The sequence below is a fragment of the Agelaius tricolor genome, unplaced genomic scaffold (assembly GCF_023055355.1).
Source record: "Agelaius tricolor isolate 1412-34295 unplaced genomic scaffold, bAgeTri1.0.p SCAF_75, whole genome shotgun sequence".
NCBI classification, from domain to species: domain Eukaryota; kingdom Metazoa; phylum Chordata; class Aves; order Passeriformes; family Icteridae; genus Agelaius; species Agelaius tricolor.
This window is the reverse complement of record NW_027269335.1, coordinates 830,576-852,949: the sequence shown is the minus strand read 5'-3', so window position 1 is coordinate 852,949 and position 22,374 is coordinate 830,576. Positions and strand designations below refer to the sequence as shown.

General features: G+C 53.1%; 1 protein-coding gene across 1 annotated transcript in view; it reads left to right on the top strand.

Moving 5' to 3' along the window:
• Positions 1-1,152: 1,152 nt before the first annotated feature.
• SH3BP4 (SH3 domain binding protein 4) overlaps positions 1,153-22,374 on the top strand; it is a 34,294-nt gene continuing 13,072 nt past the window's right edge. Inside the window, exon 1 of the mRNA XM_071418106.1 lies at positions 1,153-1,291. The gene's annotated coding sequence lies outside the window, so the exon portion shown is untranslated. The remainder of the gene's footprint in view (positions 1,292-22,374) is intronic.

The following is a 22,374-nucleotide window of genomic DNA, read 5'->3' as shown; positions in this document are numbered from 1 at the left end:
CTCCCAGCCCAGCTCATCCCAGGTGCCATCCCAGTGTTTTCCACTGGCAAAACAGGGTGGAGGTGCCCTGTTGCAGTTAGAGAACCAGGTTACCCAGCTGAAGGGAGCTCCCCTTGCAGAAACCCCAAAGCTCCCAAAATCACACTGCAGGAAAGAGCTCCTCCCAAGGGTGCTTTGAAGTGGTTCTGTGTGGCTCCTTCTGGGGAGACAGAAAAAAGCTGGAATGAGGCTGGCAAGTCCCAGCTGACACCCAGGATGGGGTCTGGCCACACAAGGACTCACAGCCACCCCTTTGCCACCCCACTTTTGTCCCAGCCCAGCCAAAACTCCGTCTCCTTCTGCCATGCTGGGCGCAGGAGGAGCCAGCACCAGGAAGAGGAAATTTAATCATCAGATCCCGATTAAGCCCAGGAAAAAACAAGGAGGGGGGTGGGAAGAGCAGCAGCTCAAGTAGCCCAGACCCATCTGCTCCAGTATTTCTCTCTCAGCTGCTTTTCCAGAGGGTGTCCCAACGGGAGGTGGCCACCGTGGTGCTGTTGGTGGCCACCAACTCTGGGTGCACTTTGTGTCCATGCCTGTCCTGCTGGGCTGATGCTCCCGGTAGCCCATTTCCTAACCCTGCATCCCAGGGTGGGATGCTCCCTCAGTCTATGGGATTTTTAGGGATCACAACCTCCTTTTTCCAGCGTTGGGTGCTGTGGGAAGCTCGGAAGCCACTCTCCGACCGTGCTTAACCCAAGAAACCAGAGCTCAGCCTTTTCCTCCCCGTTTCTCCTGCCTTTCCCACCCCGGGAGAACAACAGCGGCGGGATTTCTGCTTGACCAGGATTTCGCAGTTTGACAAAAACGGCCAAAAAAAAAGAAGCGGGAGGAGGGGGCCGGGTGGGGATAAACCCTCATTTCCCCCAAGTTTTGAGGGTGAGTGTCACTACTACGGGTGTCACCACCGCGAGTGTCACCACCACCGCGAGTGTGCCCGCGCTCACACCGGGCTGGGCGGGCGTGGTTCGCACTCCCCCCTTGCACAAGGACCCATTCCCCCATCCCGCTTTTCCCGTCCTTCTCTCCTCCCCACGTGTTTTACACCAGCATCTCCCCCCGCCCCCCCCGCCATCCCCCGTTCCCCCCCCCGCGTTCCCGCCCTCCGCGTGGCCACGCCCATACCACGCCCCGTGACGTCAGCGGGGCGGGCGCGCGCGGCCGGTGCCGGCGGGGGCGCGCCCGGAGCGCGGCGGGAGCGGGAGCGGGAGCGGGTTCGGTGCCGGCGGTGGCGGGGTCGGAGCGGGCGCAGGTGAGAGCCGGGAGCGGGGCGAGCCCGGGGGCTGCGGGCGGCGGGAGCGGCTCCCCGAGGGATCCCGGGGCCGCTGGGGAAAAGTTTGTGGCGGCGGCGGCGGAGGGAGGGAGGGAGGGAGGGAGGGAGGCGGTGGTGGCGGCGGAGGGTCGGGGCTGAGGCAGCGGCGGAGCGCGGGGAGGCGGCCGGGGAGAGCGAGAGCGTCTGTGTGTGTGTGTGTGTGAGACACCGTGAGTGACACCGTGAGTGTGCTTGTGACCGCGTGTAAAGTGTGTGTGTGTGTACAAGTGTCGCGTGTGGCAGTGTGACACTGCGTGTGTGGCACTCTGAATGTGGGGCTGTCACTGTGTGTGTGACACTCTGTCCTCCGTGGGGCTGTCACTGTGTGTTTGTGGCACTCCGAGTGTCCCCCGTGGGGCTGTCACTGTGTGTGTGTGTGACACTCTGTCCTCCGTGGGGCTGTCACTGTGTGTGTGTGTGTGTGGCACTCCGAGTGTCCCCCGTGGGGCTGTCACTGTGTGTTTGTGGCACTCCGAGTTTCCTCCGTGGGGCTGCCACTGTGTGTGTGTGTGACACTCTGAGTGTCCTCCGTGGGGCTGTCACTGTGTGTGTGTGTCCTGTGTGTGTCTGAGTGTGTGACACTCTGAGTGTCCTCTGGGTGCCACTTTGTGCGTGTGTCCTGGGTGACTGTGCGTGCCACATGTCCCCTGCTTGTGTGACTGTGTCCCTGTGTGTCCCTGTGTCTGTGTCCCTGTGTGTCCCTGTGTCTGTGTGACCGTGTCCCGTGCGTGTGTGACTGTGTCCCTGTGTGTCCCTGTGTGTGTGACTGTGTCCCCTGCGTGTGTGTGACTCTGTGTGTCTGTGTCCCCGTGTCCCCCGTGTGTGTGGCCGCGTTTTGTGCTCGGTGTTGGTGTCCCCGCTGCCATGTGCCGTGTCGGGGTGTAAATGTGGCTCCGTGTCCCCGTTCCTGTGCCGTGGGGACGCACCCCCGTTGTCCCCCGGCTCCCGCTGGCACTGCCACGAGTGGCTGCCCGGGCTGTTGTCTCCCTGCCGCTGTCACCGCACGTGTCCCGCGGCCAGCAGCGCTCCCGTTCCCCATCGGCACCGCCGGGACGCTCCGGGAGCAGCTCGGGGCTGCTCCGAGCCGCATTCCAGCGGCTGTGCCCGCCGTGCCTTTTCCAGGAGGGCTCTCCCAGCTCGCCCAGGGCTCGCTGCCCTCTCTGCTCCCTGCTGGCTGCCCGGGGATGCTGTGGGTCCGGGGATGCTGTGGGTCCGGGGATGCTGTGGGTCCAGGGATGCTTTGGGTCCAGGGATGGTTTGGATCCAGGGATGCTTTGGGGCCAGGGATGCTGTGGGTCCAGGGATGCTGTGGGTCCAGGGATGCTTTGGCTCCAGGGATGCTTTGGCTCCAGGGATGCTTTGGGGCCAGGGATGCTTTGGATCCAGGGATGCTTTGGATCCAGGGATGCTTTGGCGCCAGGGATGCTTTGGGGCCAGGGATGCTTTGGGGCCAGGGATGCTTTGGGTCCAGGGATGCTTTGGGAGCAAGGGATGCTTTGGGAGCAAGGGATGCTTTGGGAGCAAGGGATGCTTTGGGAGCAAGGGATGCTTTGGGGCCAGGGATGCTTTGGGAGCAAGGGATGCTTTGGGGCCAGGGATGCTTTGGGGCCAGGGATGCTTTGGGAGCAAGGGATGCTTTGGGGCCAGGGATGCTTTGGGTCCAGGGATGCTTTGGGAGCAAGGGATGCTGTGAAGCCTCGGTTTCCAGCTGTTGCTGCTGGGTGGGAGAGGTGGAATTGTTCAGGTGTGCTGCAGGCTCCTGGGAATGCTGATTTCCTGGGATCCCTGCCTGCTCAGGAGTTTAGGCTCAGCATAACTTTGGGACAGTGGGGACTGTGAGGTTGTTCTGTGCCCAAATGAAGCCACGTGGCATCAAAGCCCCCAAACCCAGCAGAGCTGTGGGGTGTGGGATCAGGTGCATGCAAATTCCCAGCTCTGGGATGCCCATCACTGCCTTCCTCCCCTCTCCAGCCTCTCCTCGCTCCCTGAGATTTGCAATGATTAACTTTTGGCTGTTAATTAATATATACATTAAAAGTTAATAATGCTGAGTGGAGCAGCAGCTTGGGTAGGAGTTGGAGTGGGGGCTGTGTGGTGTTGCCAGCTCTGTCTGGATGCTGAGGCTCTGGAATAAGGATCCATCCTTGGTTTCCTCTTGCCTGGATGCTTAAATTTGCATTAAAGTAGAAAAAATTCTTGGTCATGAGGACAACATCCCCCTGGGATGGCTTGTAGGTCTGACAGGGGTGGGTTTGGCAGCTGGGTTAATGCTTGGGCTTGAAGCTTTCACAGAGCTTTTCCAGCCTAAAGAATCCCGGGCTCCTCGGAATGTTCACGTCTCCTCCTTCCTGGCTCCTGCTCCTGCACAGCTCTGTTGGTCCCAAACCCTGCAGAGGGGACAGCATCTCTGGTGGCAGCTCTGCTCTCCTGCTCTGCTTTTTCCTTCTTTCCTCCTTTTCTCTGGAGCAGCTCACCCTTGCCCCATCCCTGGGAGTTTGCATGGGGCTTGGAGCAGCCCTGCTCTGGTGGAAGGTGTCCCTGCCCATGAGGTGAACTTCGAGGTCCCTTCCAGCCCAAACCATCCATGATTCCCTCAGCTTTCCAGGGTCTCCATGTTCTTCCCACAGCGAGTTTCATCCCCCTGGTCACTCACAGCAAAATTCCCATTTTTCTCACCGCCCCCCATCCCACGGCCCCGCTGAGTGCATCCCCTCCTGGCTGGGGAATTTTGCAGGCAGAGATGCCAGCTTTCCATGGCTCTCTATGTCCAAAATAACCCCGTTCAGGCTGTGGAAGGGAATGTGCTTTTCAAAAATAGCAGCTTCCTTACTTTTAATCAACCAGAGCCGGAGCAGCGTGGAGCGATTGCAGCCGGCACTCGACATCCTAATTGTGTTTGCCTTTTAATGAGAGGAAAACTATTTGCCAAGCTAAAATATTTATTTTAGCCTGGTGGGGTTGCTCTCAAGGGCTTGTGGGGATGGTGAGGAGGTGGTTTAGACACTCCTTAAAAACAGTGTGTGTGGGTTTTGTATTTTTAATAGGAAAAGCATTTAAATGTGACTTTTTGTGGCCAGAGCTGTCCTTGCAGGGGAATTTGCATCCTCCTCAGTCTCCTTGTTTCCAGGGGGTCTGAGAGCTGTGTCCCCTCCTGGCTGGATTTCTGCTGGCAGCTGGCACAGGAGGGAATGCAAATACCCTCACCTCATGTTTGGCACCTGCCTCTTCTTTCCTGCCCCAAATCCCTCCTGAAAGCACCTGAGCTTTGCAAGCTGGCCCCAGGGGCTCCACGGGAGGTACTTGGGAGGTAGGATGGGTTTTTATGGAATCATGGAATTTCCTGAGCTGGGAGGAACCTACAGGGATTGTCTAGTCCAAGCCCTGGCCCTGCACAGACCCCCCAACAATCCCACCCTGTGCATCCCTGGGAGTGTTTTCCAAACATTCCTGGAGTTCTGGCACCCTCAGGGCTGTGCCCATTCCCTGGGGAGCCTGGGCAGTGCCAGCACCCTCTGGGGGAAGAACTTTTTCCTAAAATCCAACCTAAATCCCCTCTGACACAGTTCCAGCCATTTCCTCGGGTGCTGTCCCTGTCACAGGGAGCAGGGGATGGCAACACCCAGGAAAGTTTTGTAGCCAAATGTTGACTTCCCCAGTGACCAGTGATGAGTCAGCTTTGAAACACGGGATCAACCCACTGGGAAATGTGTTTCTGCTTATTAACTGGGATATCTTATTAACTGGGATATCTTATTAACTGGGATATCTCTGTTCTGGAGCCAGGCTGGGAGAGCTGGGGGTGCTCACCTGGAGAGGAGAAGGCTACAGGGACACCTCAGAGCCCCTGGCAGGGCCTAAAGGGGCTCCAGGAGAGCTGGAGAGGGACTGGGGACAAGGCATGGAGGGACAGGACACAGGGAATGGCTTCCACTGCCAGAGGGCAGGGCTGGATGGGATATTGGGAATAAAGAATTGTTCCCTGTGAGGTGCTGGCACAGTTTTTAGAGCAGCTGTGGCTGCCCCTGGATCCCTGGGAGTGTCCCAGGCCAGGCTGGATGGGGCTTGGAGCCACATGGGACAGTGGAAGGTGTCCCTGCCATGGCAGGGGTGGGATGGGATGAGCTTTGAGGTCCCTTCCAACCCAAACCATTCTGGGATTCTGTGATGGCTGCAGCAGGGTGTTCATGGAGAGCAGGGTGTGGGGCTCCCTGCCCTCTGGACAATGCCCTGCCAGGGTGCAGGAGCCATCTCCACTGCCAGCACCAGCTCAGGACCCACCCAAGCCGCTCCCCAGAATTTGCAGAGCGAGGTTTCAAAGCAGAGAACATGTTCCCCATGGCTTCCCTCAGCAGGAGCTGCTGCCCTGGGCTCCCTCCTGGCCAGCACTGACCCTGCCCAGGGCTTGGGCACAGGGCTGGCATTGTCTGGGGGCCTTGGCAGTGCTGTGCCAGCCTTGGCTGGGCCGGGAGCACGTGGCTGTGCTGGTGCTGGCACAGGGGAAATCCCTCTGATGGAACTGGGGGGCAGAGAAGGGGCAGGAGAAACCCTGGGCTGCTCCTGGTGCAGGTGGTGGGGCTGAGCCCTGTCCCTGGAGGAGCTGAAGGGTTGGAGTACCAGGACAGCTCTGCTGGTCATTGATGATGAGGATTCAGAGGGATTTGCAGCCCCAGCTGCCTCTGTGGCCCCAAATAATGTTTGGGGTTTTAGGAAGGGGGGAAAAAGGAGAAGGCTCTTGCAGGACCTGCAGCTTTGGCACGTGCTTGTGCTCACAAGTCCCTCTGCTTCCCAAAAACAAGACTTGCTCCCAGCAGCTCAGATTGGCTTTTAGTGCTCAAGTGAGCGCATTCACACCACAACCATCCAGATTGAAGGGTAATTTTTGAGGGTACCTGTGGCTTCTCCCCCTTCTTTGTGCTCCTCCTTGCATCCTGGGGTCCTTAATTCCTCCTGGTGGTCCTTGGAGCGATTTCTGTGTATTTCTGTTCCTGTGGGCTCCTAAAGAAAAGTGTGGGAGTCAGGATGGGGATGTGTGGGATGGCTCACAGCAGCAGGGAATGCAGGAATGCACATGGAATCCCTCTGCTGCCTCAGGGGGGCTGCAGGCCCAGGTGCTTCCCAGGGAAAAAAAGTCAGTTTTTCATGGATCAAAGAGCAGACCATAAACCTTCCAACTCTTCCATGGCGTCCCTGGATTGGATTTTTGTCCCTCTGCTGGGAAGTTGGCATTTTGGGTGGGCTGCATGTTTTTGGGAGGAATCACTCAGTGTGCCACCAGCAGCATTTCCTGGCTTTAATCCCACTCTTAGGTGGCCAGGCTGTGCCCCTCCACTGGGAACCTCATGGGAGAATAAATTGGTAGCCTCAAACCTTTGTATGTGAAAATGCAGAGGTGGAAGGTGGCTTACTTATTTTGTGATTGCTCTGGTGCTTCTTCAAAATGAGGGAGAATTGGTTTAGATGGGATATTAGGAAGGAATTCTTCCCTGTGAGGTGCTGACACAGTTTTCCCAGAGAAGCTGTGGCTGCCCCTGGATCCCTGGAAGTGTCCAGGGTGGACAGGGTTGGACACTGGAGCAGCCTGGGACAGTGGAAGGTGTCCCTGGAATGGCAGGGGGTGGAATGGGATGAGCTTTAAGGTCCCTTCTAACCCAGACCATTCTGGGACTGGGTGATTTTTCATATTTTTCATATTTTTCATCATCAGGCTGCCTTTGTGTAAATTGGAGGGGTGGTGATGCACATCTGGTTTGCAGTCCCGTTAGGTGATGGGGAAAACTTTAATAATAATGATGTTGATGATGATGATGAGAAAGCCTTTTCCTTTTCACTGCTCATTCTCTGGAGTTGCTTCCTCCCCTGCCCCATGGGAGGGTCGCCCTGGGGACCATCCCAGCATTTTTGAGAGAGGAAATCACTGCCAGGGAGCCAAACCAGATATTTTCCAGCTGACTCCAGAAATTCTGGGCCCAGCAGAGACTCCTGGCTGTGCCCTGGGCTCCTGCCTTGCTCAGCTCATTCCTGCCTCCCTCTCTCCAGGGGTAAATCCAGCTGCTGCCCTCCTCCTGCCCTGCCTGGCCACCCTGCCTGGATCAAGGGCTTTGGGTCATCCCCATGAAGTGTTCCAGGTCCTTTTTGGGGCCCAGGGTCAGCGTGGTGTGTGGCCTCCTTTGAGCAGCACCGGCTGTTTCCTTAGGAACAGGGAGAAAAAGGCTTTTTTGGAGTTGAACAATGGGAGAGGAGCAGGGCAGGAGGTGTTTTATGGGCACTGCTGCTGGAGGCTGTGGTCCCAAGGGTTTTTCCCAGCCTGAGTTATGAATCTGGGATAAGTCCCAGAGTGGGTTTGGTTGGATTTCTTAGTGTGTGCAGGGCTGGGTGCAGCATCCCTCGTTTTGTTGGTGTGGTGGGGGAAGGTGCTCAAGTTACCCACCTGAAAACACCTCCACAGGTCAAGCATGGAGAAAAGGAGCAGGAAAAACCCCCAGGAAGTGGAATGCTGGATGCAGTGGTCACCCAGGGAGTTCAGCTCAGAGCCTCCCCAGTCTCACACACCCCTGGCACCGAGAGCGCTTCAGCCGGGGCCGTGTCCGATGTGAAATCCCCAATTCCTGCCTCATTCCCTGCTGCTGCTCCCTGCTCCTGCCTCACATCCGTTCCCAGAGCAGCTGGGGGAGCTCTGCTGGGTCCCTCAGAGCAGAGGCTGCTAAAATTAAACAAAGAGAAACTTCCCATTTTTCTGCCAGCGCTGCTCCGGCTTCCGGAAAATGGCAGCGCTGGAGGCGGGCGAGCAAAGCGAAACAAAACAAAACAAAAAACAAAGCAAAGCAAAACAAAGCAAAGCCAAGCAAGGCAGCCCCAGCCAGAGAAAAAAAAACCTCCTCACCTCAGAGGCATTTCCTTGCTTTCTTTCCCCCCTGTCCAGCCTCTCTCCCTCCCCATCCTGGCCGCTCCATTGAAAACCTGCCATCAGATTAGGGCTCCCGGGGTGGGGTTGCTCTGGGAAGCATTTCCCAGGGAAAGCAGGGAAAGCCAGGCTTGGGAATGGCTCTGCTCTCTGCCCCAAATCCCCTCCCTGCTTATTTTGCCATGAACATCCTCAGTGGGGGTTTTTGGGGGTGTGTGTGTGTGTGTCTTCAGCTTTTGGGGCAGGTTGAGCTGTTGGAATCCTTGAGGAAGTGCAGGGAATAGTTCCCAGTGGGCCTGGGAGCAACTGGTCCTTGCAAAAAAAAAAAAAAAAAGAAAAAAAAAAAAAGAAAGATGCTTGAGAGCATCCTGAACAAAAAAAAAAAAAAAAAAAAAAATCTGTGAGTCCATCCCACAAAAGCAGGACCTGTGTGATTGTATCTTGCAAAAAAAACCAGGAGACCAGGAGGAGGTAGGGGTGCATCCCATCAAAAAAAGGAGGAGGAGATGCATGAGTGCATCCCAGAAAAAAGCTGGAGGGGCAGGTGTGTGGGTAGATCCAGGACAAAAAGAGCTGTGCATCCCACAGAAGGAGAAGGGATTGTGTGGGTGTGTCCTGGAAAACAGAGGAGCTGTGTGAGTGTGTCCCATAAAAAAAACCAAAAAAGAGGAGGAGATGAGGGTATCCCTCAAAAGGGGGAGTTGTGAGTAAATCCCACAAAAAAGGGGAAGCTGATGGGGGTGCATCCCAGATAATGAAAGAGAAGATGCCCAAGTGCATCCCAGAAAAAGGAAGGAGGAGAAGGGAGGGGTGCATCCCACAGCTTGTCCTCCCTTGCTCCAGCTCCTCCTTCCCTGTGGATGCAGGTTCCTTGGAGCAGCCTCCCCAGGAGTGGTGGTACCTCTGCAGGGATTGCTCAGGTGGGACAAGTGGGTTTCTTTGGGGAAAGGGGAGGAAAACCTGGCATCCCCAGCACCAGGATGGGTCATTTTGGGAGTTAGTTTTTGATATCAGCTTCCTGGAAAGCGTCTCCTTTCCAACAGCTGAGCTTATCAGGGAGTGAGACCACAAAACAAGGCTTTCCTGGAGTCTTTGGAAATGTTTTCCTTGCTTTTCTGGGAATGGACCATGGACAAGGTGTTTGTTATCCCTGGAGGGTGGCAATTACCTCAGCAAAGCAGAGCCCCTGTGCTGCCAGTGCTGCCCTTGACCAGCTCAAAATTCCAAGATTTGCTTGGGAAGGATGCTCTGGGATGGGGACATCCCTGTGGTGCTCTCCTCTCCTGCCTGGCTCTTCACATCCTGCCAAATAGGTGAAGTTTTGGGGGATTTGGGATTGGTTTTTTTTTCCCCTGGGAGCTGCTGGAGGCAGCCAGTGCTGCAGAGGAGCAGCTTAGTGCCCTCAGTGCTTCCCAGTAATTTTTTCCATCTCTCCTGAGCTGCTCCTGAGCTGTGGCCCCTGCTCCCCAGGGAGAGCTGCCTGAGAGTTAATGGCTGCTGAAAAATGCTTTAATTAACTCAATTAGCCAGATGGTCCACCTGGGCTCCTGCAGAGCCTGCTGAGATCCCTGGAATGAGGTGGCAGCAGCTCCACCCCAGAGATGGGGAGGACACAGGGACTCATCCAGATCCCCATGGGATGTGCTGTGCTCTCCACAGCATCCATCCCTGCTCCTGGGAGCTGTTTGACAAGGGCATGGAGTGACAGGACGAGGGGGAATTGCTTTAAACTCACAGGTTTAGAGGGCAGGGATGGATGGGATATTGGGAGGGAATTGTTCCCTGTGAGGGTGGGCAGGCCCTGGCACCCAGAGAAGCTGTGGCTGCCCCTGGATCCCTGGGAGTGTCCCAGGAGAGGTTGGATGGGGCTTGGAGAAACCTGGGACAGTGCAGAGGTGTCCCTGCAATGGGAATGAGATGGCCTTTGAGGTGTTCTCAGCCCAGAGCATTCCATGGCTGTGCTGCTGGCCCTGCCAGGGACATCCCTGCAGCTCCTGCCAGGGCAGAGCAGGAGCTCCTGAAACATCCAAAACATCCAGGATATGGCCAGGCATGGAAAGAGTGAGCAGAGGGAAGCCCTGCGGGCTGCTTGAGCAGAGGAATGTGGGGTCTGGAGCAGGGATTTGGGAAGGGGGAGTGTTTAACCCCTTCTCTGCTCTGTGACTGTTCCATCCCCATCCCAGCTCCCTGTGCTGGGCTCTGTTGTAAAGCCTGGCCTTACACTCATCCTGAGGGAAGCTGGTTCTCCTGGCTGGGATGGGAATCTGAGTGCTGGCAGGTGGAGATGAATCCTTGGGGCAAAAGGGAGGAATGTGTGTCCTGGAGGGTTTGGGTACCACTGGAGAACGGCGCGGGGAAACTGAGGCACAGCGTTTCTCCGTGGAGAGGTTAAACCGTGGTCCCTGCAGTTGTGGTGCCCATGTCTCCAAAAATGGGCTCTAAAATCACTCCAGAAGGGCTCCCAGCTCATCCTCAGCTCTAAAACTGTGCACAGTCCCAGAATCTCCCCGGTCCCTTTCTTCTTCTGTGCATGGGAATCATTTGGAAGCAGAGGTCTGGGCCTATCCATGGAAATCCCACGCTCCACAGTGCTGCAAACACTTCTGCCTCACTTCTGCCTTTCACCAGAAAATCCTCATCCCCCTTCCTGCACAAAAAAAAAAAGAAAAAAGTGAGTAATGCTGGAGAAATTTGGGATGAGGCCCAGCAAACGATCGGATATCCGGCTAAGCAGGGCTCTGACTTTTGGACTGAAAGCTCCCAAATGAATAAATGCAGCAGGAGGAATGGCAGATTTTGAAGGATTATGTTTTTCTGGTGGTGCTCTGTTTTATCTCTCTTTAAATCTTCACTCTGTGAAGCTTGGGAATGGCTTTTTTTTCCTTTTTTTTCTTTTTTAATCGCCTCAATATATTTGTTTTATGCTCGAGTAATAACACATTTCCTGTCGTCCTGTTAAAAGCAGAGCTGATGGTATTTAAAAATAATACTTGTGCCAGTTGTCTTGTGATGCTCATCATGTGTTCTGGCTGTAAATGTTGTTTACTGGGATCATGCATGGCCAAAAAAAAAGCTGAATTCACTGCAAAAGTGGCTTGTTGGGAGGCTAAAATGCCAGTGGATCTTGCCCTAAGGAATAATGGGTGGTGGTGGCTGTCTCCCTCTTGGTTTTCTTTCCTCCTTCTGGGCCCTGCTGAAAAAGTTCCCATTTTTTTTTTTCCTGTTGATTGAGTACTTCAGTCATTCTTCTAAATATAAATCTCTCCTGATGCGTCAGCTGCGCCTGGGATTTCACTTCTTTTATGTGGCACTTCAAGCAAGTTTTAATTAAAAATTAGAAAAAAAAAAAAAGAAAAAAAAAAAGAAAAAAAAAAAAGAAAGGTCCATCTGCATTGGTTTGATATTTTAGGGAGTTTTTTTCCTCATCAGGAGTGTGTCTAATTCCAGCCTGACCCTGCAGAGTCCTGCAGGCTGCATGTGGCCATCAGCTGGCTGGGCTGCAGAGCATCCTCAGCTCCTGGAAAGTTCTTGCTGTGTCCTGCTTGGAATCAAGGAGTGGTTTGGCTTGGAAGGGACCTAAAAGCTCACCTCATTCCAGGGCGGGGACACTTGGCATTATCCCAGGTTTTCCAAGCCCCATCCAGCCTGGTTTTGTATCCAGGGGCAGCCAGAGCTTCTCTGGGCAGCCTCTGCCAGGGCTTCCTCACCCTCCCAGGGAACAGTTCCTCCCCAACATCCCATCTCTGTCAGTTTAAAGCCATTCCCCCTTTTCCTGTCCCTCCAGGCCCTTGTAAACCACCTCCCAGTCCCTGGAATTCCAGGTCTTTTCCTCAGGGTTGCTTTCAGTCAGTGCTGCCTCTCCTGGCAGGGCTGTCCCATCACTGGCACCAACATCTGCTGGCTGTGACCAACAATGAGATGTGGAAAAGCTCCATCCTGATAGGGAAAAAAAAAAAAAAATCTGGGATGTTGATGTTGCTGAGAGCAGGAGGTGTTGTCTGGGCAGGTCAGTGTTGGTGCCATGGATTTGTCTTCTGCTGCTTGCAGCCCCATGTTTTGGGTCTGGAAGTTAAAAACACGTCTCTGAGCTTGTCAGATCAGCCTCTGAGCAGGGCTGGTGGTGGGGTTGGAGTGGTTCTCCACAGGAACCCACAAATGGAGGGGGTTCTGTGCTGCTCACAGGGAATGTGCCTAGGGAATGCCTAGGGTATGGAGTGAGGCATTCCCTGCTGAGCCAGGGAGTCTGTGGGGCTTTTTAACCTCAGTTTAGTCCTTGCTTTTTGAAAAGAGGTGTTCTTGTAGAGGCAGAGGACAAGCTTTGGGCTCTGCTGTATCCCCTGTGTGGTTTGTCTTGTCTCCTCTAATTTGGGCACTTGGTTGGCCCCAAACCACCCCTTATCACAGCTGATAACGCTTCACCCCTAATTCAAGCTCCAAACCCCCAAAATTTAACTCTGTGCTGTCTTACAGATGGGAATCGAGCAGCCTGGTCTGGTGGAAGGCTTGTTTGCCCATGGATTGGCAAAGAAGGGCTTTAAGGTCCCCTTCCAACCCAAACCCTTCTGGGATTCTCTGAAATCTCAGTGGGAATTTCTGGGATTCTCTGAAATCTCAGTGGGAATGAATGGAGCACGTGGCTCTGGGGCTCCTCTTGGGCAAGGAGAAGCCAGGGCAGGTCTGTCCCTTTCCAGCCTTGCCTGGGGCTGACTTCTTGGGGAATAACTTGTCCTCTGGAGATGTTCCCTCTGTGGTGGCTCGAGACGTCCCTTTTTTAAGGGATGCTCCTGTGTCTGATGCACTCAGGGGAGGTGTCTTGTCCTTACTAGTGCAGTGCAGAGTTGTAGAAATTGCTCCACTCAAGAAATAAAGCTCTGCCTTGGGCAGGGAACAGCCTGCTGTGGCTCTAGGATGACTTTCAGGTATCATTTCAATTTTTCCTGGTGACTAATGCTGCAAAAAAAAAGTGTTTGAGATTCCACCCTGCTCCGTCCAGCAAGGGGAGTAATTTTGAGCAAAGGTTTTTAGCAAAGATTTGCATAAATTACTATTTTTACACCAAAGCATTTTGCTAAATAAGGGGCATCTATCCCCAAAATGTTGTGCCAAGGGTTGTGTCCTGGCCCAGAGATGCAGCTTTGCCACCATACATGATGGAGACTGCAGGCAGGGGACTTTGGCTCTCTTTGGCACCGCGTTAATCCCGACACGGCCTCGCCTGTTCTCAAACTGACGCAAAGCTGCAGCTCAAAGTGCAAGTCTTTGTTTGCAGATAAAGCCTGCCCATAAACATTTGGGGCTTAAAAATGATGAAATTGGTTTCTTATCAACCATCTGATCCACGGTGATGGGACTGAGCAGCTCTTAGCCTGGCCAGACCGAAACAACAAAACCCCAGAGCTCTGACAGCTGGGGGTGGGTGGTGTTGTTTGGGGTTTTTTTCCCCTTCATGGCACTCCTGATGCTGTGGAAAACGCTTGGAGCCACTGCTTGGATGCTGTCTGACCTCCCTCACCCCCAGGCTGAGTTAATTTGCAGGTTGCAGGGAGTCTCTGTGCAGTCTGCTGGGCTTTAATTTCGGGGTAATTAATTAAACAAGCAGGTGCAAGGTTGCTCCTGTGTTGCATAAACAGCAGCTGGCTTTGGTGCATCTCAGGCACCCTCCTAGCTGGCACAGGTAGGTGTCTGCACCTGGAAAACTCATTCCCACTCCTGGAGAAGCTCTGAACTGAGTTAAAGTGAGGACTTGAGCTGCTGAAAACCACCTAAAATGAGCCAGGTGGTCTTTGTGTCCTCGGAATGGGTGTGGTGTCCAAAGCCTGCTCTGGATGGAGACAGGAACACGTCCTGGGATGGGTGTGCAGGTGAGGTCAAACCTGAGATGTCCTAATCCAGGCTCTGGTTGGTTTAGATCAGATATCAAGAAGAAATTCTTCCCTGAGAGGGTGGGCAGGCCCTGGCACAGGGTGCCCAGAGCAGCTGTGGCTGCCCCTGGATCCCTGGAAGTGCCCAAGGCCAGGTTGGATGGAGCTTGGAGCAACCTGGGATAGTAAAAGGTGTCCCTGCCCATGAGACAAACTTTAAGGTCCTTTCCAAGCCAAACCATTCCATGATTCTCTGATCTGTCCCCACATCCTTGCATCATCACCTGGGAGTTTGCTCTCCAGGTATCCCTGCCCTCTTTCTGACATGGAAATCCCTGGGTTGTGAGATTGGATCGAGCATGGAGCATCCCATGAAGCAACCAACCCCCCTCTTTCCTTTCCCATCAACTCCAGCAAAGGGTTAAGCTGCTTAAACCCAGGTGTCCCTGGCAATCTGGTTTGGGAATGTTTACCAAAGAGGAGATTAAAAAACCCTGCTGTTTTGAGGGAATTCTTTGCAATGTGCTGATTCTGTTTGTTTCTGCTCAAAGAGAGGAAAGAAAGGAGGGTTTTGGCTCCCTGTCAGCATTTTCAGCATAGCTGAGGGTGTCCTGTAATCCAGCAGCAGATCACTGATGGATTAATCAGGAAGGTGTGCTAGAAAATTGAACCAAGGGGGTGGTTTTTCTCCAGCTTGGACCAGTTCTTGGAATCCAGAGAGGTTTCACTCATCATTGCTTGGTGTCCAAGTGGCAAGCTGGGAACAAAACCCCTTGTTTTTCCCAAAAAATGGACCTCCTGACTGAGGATACCTGGAGATGGATCAGTCTTGGTGGAGTGCTTGGGCTGGGAGAGCAGCGTGGAGTTGTCTGTGCTGAGCTGCTGGGAGCCGCCTCCTCTCTGCTGGTCTGCAGCTCATCTCTGGAGCTTTGTGCTGTCCTCTCTGCACCAGCTGTGGTGGCAGCCTGTCCAGCCAGCAGCGTGAGTGACTTCCCTGTGCCTGCCCTTCTCTGGTCACGCTGGTGGGGCTGGTTTTCCAGCCAGGAGCCAGGAGAACACGTGGCACTGCAGCAGCTCCTCTTCGCCAGGCAAGGGCAGAGCCACTGAAGGGTGATGGGGACAGGGCTCTGAAGTGTCCATGCCGTTAAAGCTCTGTCATCATCTCCTCCTGGGGGAAGCTCAGCAGTTCAGGGACTTTGGGTTTTGACAGCTCTTGATGGCCAAATTAGCATCCAAATTATCCTAGGAAGGGGAAGCTGCCGGGAGTGACTGCGGCAATATCGAGCTGCTCCAGGATTTTCTCAATTAGTGCCTTTTGCCTTCAAGCTCCCTGGATCTGGTTGCTTTGAGATGAGGAGGAGGGGCTGAGTGGCCCCCCTTGGGTGGTCATGAGATGGTTCTTGCAGCATCCTCAGAGGTGGGAAGCTGTTTCCCCTCATTTTGACTTCCAGGGTTTCCCTTACTCTGGGCTTTGTGGGTGTTGGCTTGGGATCTTCTGGGTGACCATGGTGTCTGTGTGCATTGTGCTGGGGATTCTGGCAGGATCTTTTCTTTAAAAAGTGTCTTTTTGTGGCTCTGGAAATCTGGGTTTCACTTCTCCTCCACCACTGATTGCCTGTGGGAGCTTGGGCTGTTGCCTGATCCAGCTCAAATCTGATTTTCCCTGCTTTAAGAGACATTTGGTACATGCTTTTGGCCCTAAGCATCCTTCAGGAACAGCCTTGCTTTGGCTGTTGGCCAAACTCTTGGGCTTGTGAAGGACTTTGGAGGGGCTGTGAGGGCTTGGAGGAGGACACTTCTCTCCTGGACTCCTGTTCCATCCAAGGGTTTTAAAGCTTGAGTTTATGGCTTTTGTGTTTAACTCCTCTGGGAGCACAGCACTGGATGTGACTTTGTTTTTTTGTGGTTTTGTTGGTGCCCATGGGACTTGTCTGGATTAAACTCCTTGCCCTGCCAGAGGAGCATCCATCCAGATGAAAAGCCAGAACACCTTTGGGAGTGCCCTGCCTGAATTAGGAAGTGGTTTTTTTTCTCTTGGAAGAACATTGAGCACACAACAGGGGCAAACCAGGACTGAGCTCTGCCTCTTCTGACATGAGGGCTGGTGGACATCAGATGGGATTCTGTTCCTGGTGGAGATGAGTTTCCCATTGCCTTCCAGCCCATCTGTGCAGTTCCTTGCTGCTGTAGGACACTGTGGAGGCAAAAATGTCTGTGGGTTCAGGGAAGGACTGGCCAAGCCCTCCCCTGGGCAAAAGCTCCATCCCACTGGTGACATCCCTCTGCCTTGGTTATTTTTGGGAATGTTGGAGGGGGTGGCTGGTCTTGCAGCTCATGGTAGTGTTGGAACCATGGAAGCAGGTCCAGCTTTCTTTGCTTCCCTGTGTTATCAGGATGGGTGTGCTGTCGTGGTTTTGTTGCTGTGGAGCAGGAGGACCTGGGCTGTTGTCCCAGGAAAAGCTTTTTTTGTGGCCCTGTGAACCTCACAGGTGTTCCTGCCCTGTGCAGCACCTCCAGCACCTTCCTTTAGAGGGTCTTTAAACCTCTGCCATGCCAGCACCCTTTCCAGGGATTTGGGGTGGCTGTGGATGCCCAAGGGTGGTGCCTGCATCTCCAGGACCTTCCTGTGCCATGGCATCAGTGCTGGGCAGCAGCAGGAGGTCCTGCAGGGAAAACTCCCTTTTCCCACCCTCAGGACTAATTTATATTTGAGTCTCATGCAGCTGGGGATGGATCTCCAGGGGGATATTCCTCGTGCTCCAGAGTGGCTGCTATAAAAGGAAGCTCTCCCGTCCTTCCTGCTTTGCCTGTGAAGGATAACAGAGGAGACTGTGATGGACACCAGGCACCACCAGCACACACTCAGCCCAAACTGCCTTCATTCCCCTCCCTTCTCCATCAAGCTTGGCTTGCCCTTGCCTGGCAGCAGGAGCTGAGCCAAGCTGGAGCTCCAGGGCAGGATTTTTCCATGGGGAGCGGAGGGCACGGCGTGGCACGGGTTGGGTGCAGCCATTCCCACATCACACGGTGGGAATGGGCTCCAAAGCAAAGCCCTGGGACGTGAGGGTGCTGCAGGAGGGCTGGGAGGTCCCGATGCTTCCACAAGTCCCTTCTTGTTTGCTGGGGAAGGGACTAAAGGAGCCCTTCAGTGTTGTGTTCCTGGCAGCTCCCGGCGGGCTTGCGCTGGGACGGACGTGTGAGTTCACACCAGGCTGTTCTTCCTGGTACAAAGAGCTGGTGTTTGGTGTTGTCTTTAGGGGTGGTTTTATCTCTGCTTGGCTCGGGTGGGTTTTTTTTTTTCCCTTTTCTTTGGAAGATGAAAGCGTTGGCTTGGCAAACGCAAGCGGTGAGGGAGGAGGAGGAGATAAGAGAGAGGGAGCGGGGTCAGGAATCACGGGGCACGGCTGGAATCACGCTTGGAAAATGCTTGGGCCTGCCTTCTGAGGGGACAATCTCAACAGCAGCCAGCTCTTCCCCACCCATCCCCTCCAGCAAGGCTCATGGAAGAGACCTGGATCACCAGGAGATGAGCCTCAATGTCATCATCAGTCTGTTCCTTACCACCAGCTGCTTCCAAAGGCATCCCAGCCTTGCAGGAGGACCTGGGTGGGGCTGTGCTGATGTTTAAATTGGATTTATCTTGCCAGTTTCAAGGACATTGTGCTTTTTCACCTGCTTGAAGATGCCTGTCAGTACAAGCATGGAAAAAGGAGGGAGTTCCTTTTCCATGGGATCCTTTTCCACTGGGGGGAAGTGTGTGGAGCGAGGGCCAGAGTTGTGTTGTGTCATAGCCATGAGGGAGATCTTGAAGGTGAAGAACTCACAGGGCAAAACCAAGTTCCTAAATCAGATTGTTTGCTAAAATTTGGAAGTTTTGGTCACTCTGGGGCTTTTTACAGCTTTTTTTTTGTAGGCCATTGCACCTTGCAGTGGGTTGGTGTCATCCTGGGTGTGGAGGGGTCTTTTCTGCATCTGCCCCCATGGATTTGAGTTACTGGGGGTTTTTGAGGGGCTGGGGTGTCCCCAGGATGTGAAGGGGTCTTTTCTGCATCTGCCCCCATGGATTTGAGTTACTGGGGGTTTTGTGACTGATCAAAGCAACATTTGCAGTAAATTCAAATTGTGTGGGACAAGTGTTGTGGGGAGCGCTGTGGCTCTGGGGCATGAATTCCTCCCTAGGAAAAGTTGAAATTTGCTCATATCCAAGCAAAGCTGACTGTTTTTAAAAGAAACCTCCAAAAACACTTCTGTGTTTGTAGGAGAGCCAGAGGAACTCAACTTTGGAGAAAGAAAAAGCAAATTAAAAGCCATAAAGCAGCAAGTGCCTGGAGTTGATCTTGGCTCTGCTGTGGGGAACGGATGATGAGGGATTGATTGGAAACTCCACTTTTTTTTTTTTCCCCCAATTTTCAATTTGTGGCCAAGGGTAGGGTGGGAGATTTCTCTTGAGCTTGCACCACAGTCTTGAGAGGCTTTCAGTGGATTTTCCAGGGAAAACAGGGTGGTAGTTATGGCAGAGTTGACCAGTCTTGTGTCACGATGCCTCCTGTTCCTTGTGCTTCCCACGGACACTGAGTGCCCTGGTGGGATGGACCCTGCAGCTCCATCCCAAGAGGGAGATTTGGGAATGTGGGATGGGCAGGGATGTGCACGGCTCCCTTTGCTGCTGGCAGCTCCTTGGCTGCCCCTGCAAGGACCTGGCTCCGTCTTCAGCCCTGCTGGTGCTTGGTACCACCCAGCCCTGCCTCTTATCAGCCCAAATTCCTGGCAGCCAGGGGTTTCCCCTCACTGAGGGCTCCTCTTCCACCTGCACCACACCAGTGCTTCTTGGAGAGGACCTTCCCTTGGCCAGCAGCAGATCCTGCTTCCCTCCCACCCTCAGGCTGCGCACTTTTGGGTGTTCCCGTGGTTTTATTATTGCATTTCTTTGCTCCAGGAACGTGGGTTTGGGCTTTTCCCCGGGATTGCTTTTCCCTGTGCAGCATGGCTGGGTGCCTGTGGTGTGTGTTTGATAGCTCAGTGTCCAGCCAGAGGTGGGTCCATCCCATAATCCCATCAGGAATGATGGCTGGAGCTGCTCAGGATGGGGCTCTGCTGTGCCAGGGGAGCCCCTGGGCCTGCACAGTTGGATTTCTGGGATAAATTCTACCAGACATTTTTCAGAAGTTGTTTTTAACCTTCTGCACACCAGGAAATGTTGCAGCTGCGTGTTCAAGTGCTGCAGGAAAAGTTTGGTTTCGTTTTTAGTGAAGTTTCATCAGTAAGTGGTAAGGTTTTGTTTTTAGTAGATGTGACACTGTCACCAGCCCCAGACCTGCTGCTGCTCCATGCCTGGGGGGACCTGAGGGAGCAGCTGGAGCTGTGCTGGGGATGTTCAGGTTGGATTTTAGGAAAAGATTCTTTCCCCAGAAGGTGCCCAGGCTCCCCAGGGAAGGTTAAATCCAGGGGCAGCACCATCCATGCCAGGAAGCTGTGAGGATGCACCCGTGGAAATCTGCTCACCAGCCCTTCCCTAAAGCTTCCTCCAGCTCCCAGCAAAGCCTGCTTAGGATTTGGGAAAGAAAAATGTCACCTCTGTGGGGCCCTGAGGGAAAAACCAGCGTGAAGAGCAGGTGTGGGTGCCTTTGAGGAGCTGCTGGCCCTGTCAGGGTGTGCTCTGGTCGCCCACTGGTTTCCTTCCCCCCACCATTCATTTCGGATGCTGTCGGTGGCTTTGGGTATAAACAGATGGAGCTGGATTTTCCCCTGCTCTATATTTAACCCCAGGCTAAATTTAAACCGCTTTCAGAGGAGTTTGCAGACCATTGTCTCGGTGATTTCTAAACAGATCTTGCCCCTTCCACCCTTTGTTTCTCCCCACTTGTCCCTTTTTTCCTCACACAGCCTGGATTTGAAGCTTTGCTGGTGACCTCTGCATTCCATGGACATTTTGGTCCATCCCCAGCCCCAAACCAGGGCTCCCATCCTAAACCCAGCCCGGGGGGAGGCTGGCCCCCATCCTTCAGTGTGTGTGTGAGCATCCCTGCATCCAGGAGGGACAGACAGACCCAGGATGCTGCTGTCAGGACAGGAAATACCTTTCCATTATCCCTCGCTTGTGTGTAGATTCCCACTGCCTTTGGAGGCCTCAGGGTTCCATGCAGAGGGAATTTTTCCAGCTGTTTCTCCACACAGCCACATCTGCCAGAGGCCTTTAGCAGGAAGTTTCCCATCTCCTTATATAAATAGAGGTGGGGGAGAGCATCCTTGCAAATTCCAGGCTTGTGGATCCCTCAGTGAGAACTGTCAGGGCTGTAGCTGCCATAATTAATATAAAATTCATTTGATGCAGGTGTTTCAAAACATATTCGTGGCTTACACTTATTTTTTTTTTCCTACTTCGTGCAGCACTGCCCAAGCAGGGGGGAAATTTTGGGACGCCGCAGCGGTTTTATTTTATTTTATTTTTTTATTTTTTAATTTTTTTGGTTTTTATTTCATATTTTATTTTATTTTATATTTTATTTTATTTTTATTTTTATTTTATATTTTATTTTATTTTTTTTATTTTTATTTTATTTTATTTTATATTTTATATTTTATTTTTTTATTTTTATTTTTATTTTATATATTTTATATATTTTATTTTATTTTATTTTTTAATTTATATTTTATTTTGGTTTTTTTTTTTGTTTTGGGGTTTTTTTGTTTGTTTTTGTTTTTTTTTAATTTTAGTTTAGTTTAGTTTAGTTTAGTTTTTAACAAGAATTGCCAAAATCAGTGAGGTGTGGGGTCTCTAGAGGGGAGGCACTGTGTGCTTGGGCTCTTTCCACACCACCTAGAAAAGCAGCAATCCCAAATGACATTAATAGGTGGAACTGGGTGGATGGTGAATGGTGCCAGCCAAGGGGAGCATCCTTCCTCCCTTCCTTGCTTCCTCTTGGAGGTTATTCCTCCTTATTCCTGGTTATTCCTGCTTATTCCTTTCTGTTCTGCCCCTGGCAGCAGCTCCAGGTGCCCTCTCTTACCTGTCCCAGCTCTGATAAGCTCAGCCTTGACTCAAAGCCTGGTTTTCCCTGTGTTTATTCCCAGCAGGACCCGACAGGAGGGGAGGCTCTCCTCGAAGGGGAAATGTTTGCACACAGCTTCTCCCTTCCCTTTTCTGGCTCTGTGCATCCCTTCCAGCCAGCCACATTCCTGGCATACCAGCCCTGGGGATGGCTTGGGAAGCATTTCAAGCAGGCTGGAGTATCTCCTGCTCAGGCTCTCCCCTGCAAATTTCCTCTTGTTGCATTCCAGAAAAGGGCACCAAATCCTTCAGGAATTGCTGCTCCCCCTCACAGTGCCTGAGGAGAATCAGCTCTGTATTCCCACCTAAGGAATTTGGCTCTGGCTGTTATTTTCTGTTGGATTTCGTTTTCAAGCAGAGGGAGGAAAAGAAAAAAAAAAAATTGCATGGGAAGGGGAGAAAGGAAGAGCAGCATTAGGAGTGGATGAAAATCCCTTTGTAAAACAAGGGATTTCGATATAACTTCTAATTAAAACTTTTATGGTTAGGACCTGCTGGTGTTTTGCAGCCAGGCTGGAGTTTTGTGGCAGCTCTGAGGGAGCAGGAGGCAGGGGCTGAATCCAGAATTTCCAGGATGATCCAAGCTATGCCGGAGAGCATTCCTGCTCCCTGGTGCAAACCTGGAGTAGCAGCTCATGGTTCAGGCTGTGCTCCAGCCGTGCCTTCAGCCTTCCCTGCTTGTCCTGGCCCATCTGGCCCCTGTCCCAGCTCCAGAGGACACGGGTGACGTCAGGGGAGCTCTTGCCCATGCTTGCATCAGCCACCACGTTGGTGGTCGGAGTGTCCTGTGGGAACGGGCTCCTTTTCCTCTCAGCTCCACTGGGCTGATCCAGCTGCTCTTCCACGGGGGCTCTGCAAGTGCTTCTGGAAAAAAAAGAGGGAAAAATTTATTTTTCCTTAGTTTTTTCCTTTATTTGAATCGTATTCAGTGCAGGAAGGGATGTTGCTCTGCCTGGTTGGCCGGGTGAGGGGAGAACAAGTGGGAAAGAGCCAGTCCCCATCCAAGGAGATGCTGCAGTGGGAGAGAGGGATGTGAAGAGGGAAAAAGCCCAGTCCTGTGGGTCTTCCCTGCTCCCACAGCAGCCTGGTGCTTAGTGCTCTTATAATTGTGTTACAGCAACCTGCAAATGCTTGGGAAATGGGGAGGAGGACCAATTTACAGTCCCAAAAAACTCCTAAAGGCCAGAGGGCTGCTTCAGTGGGGTTGTGTCCA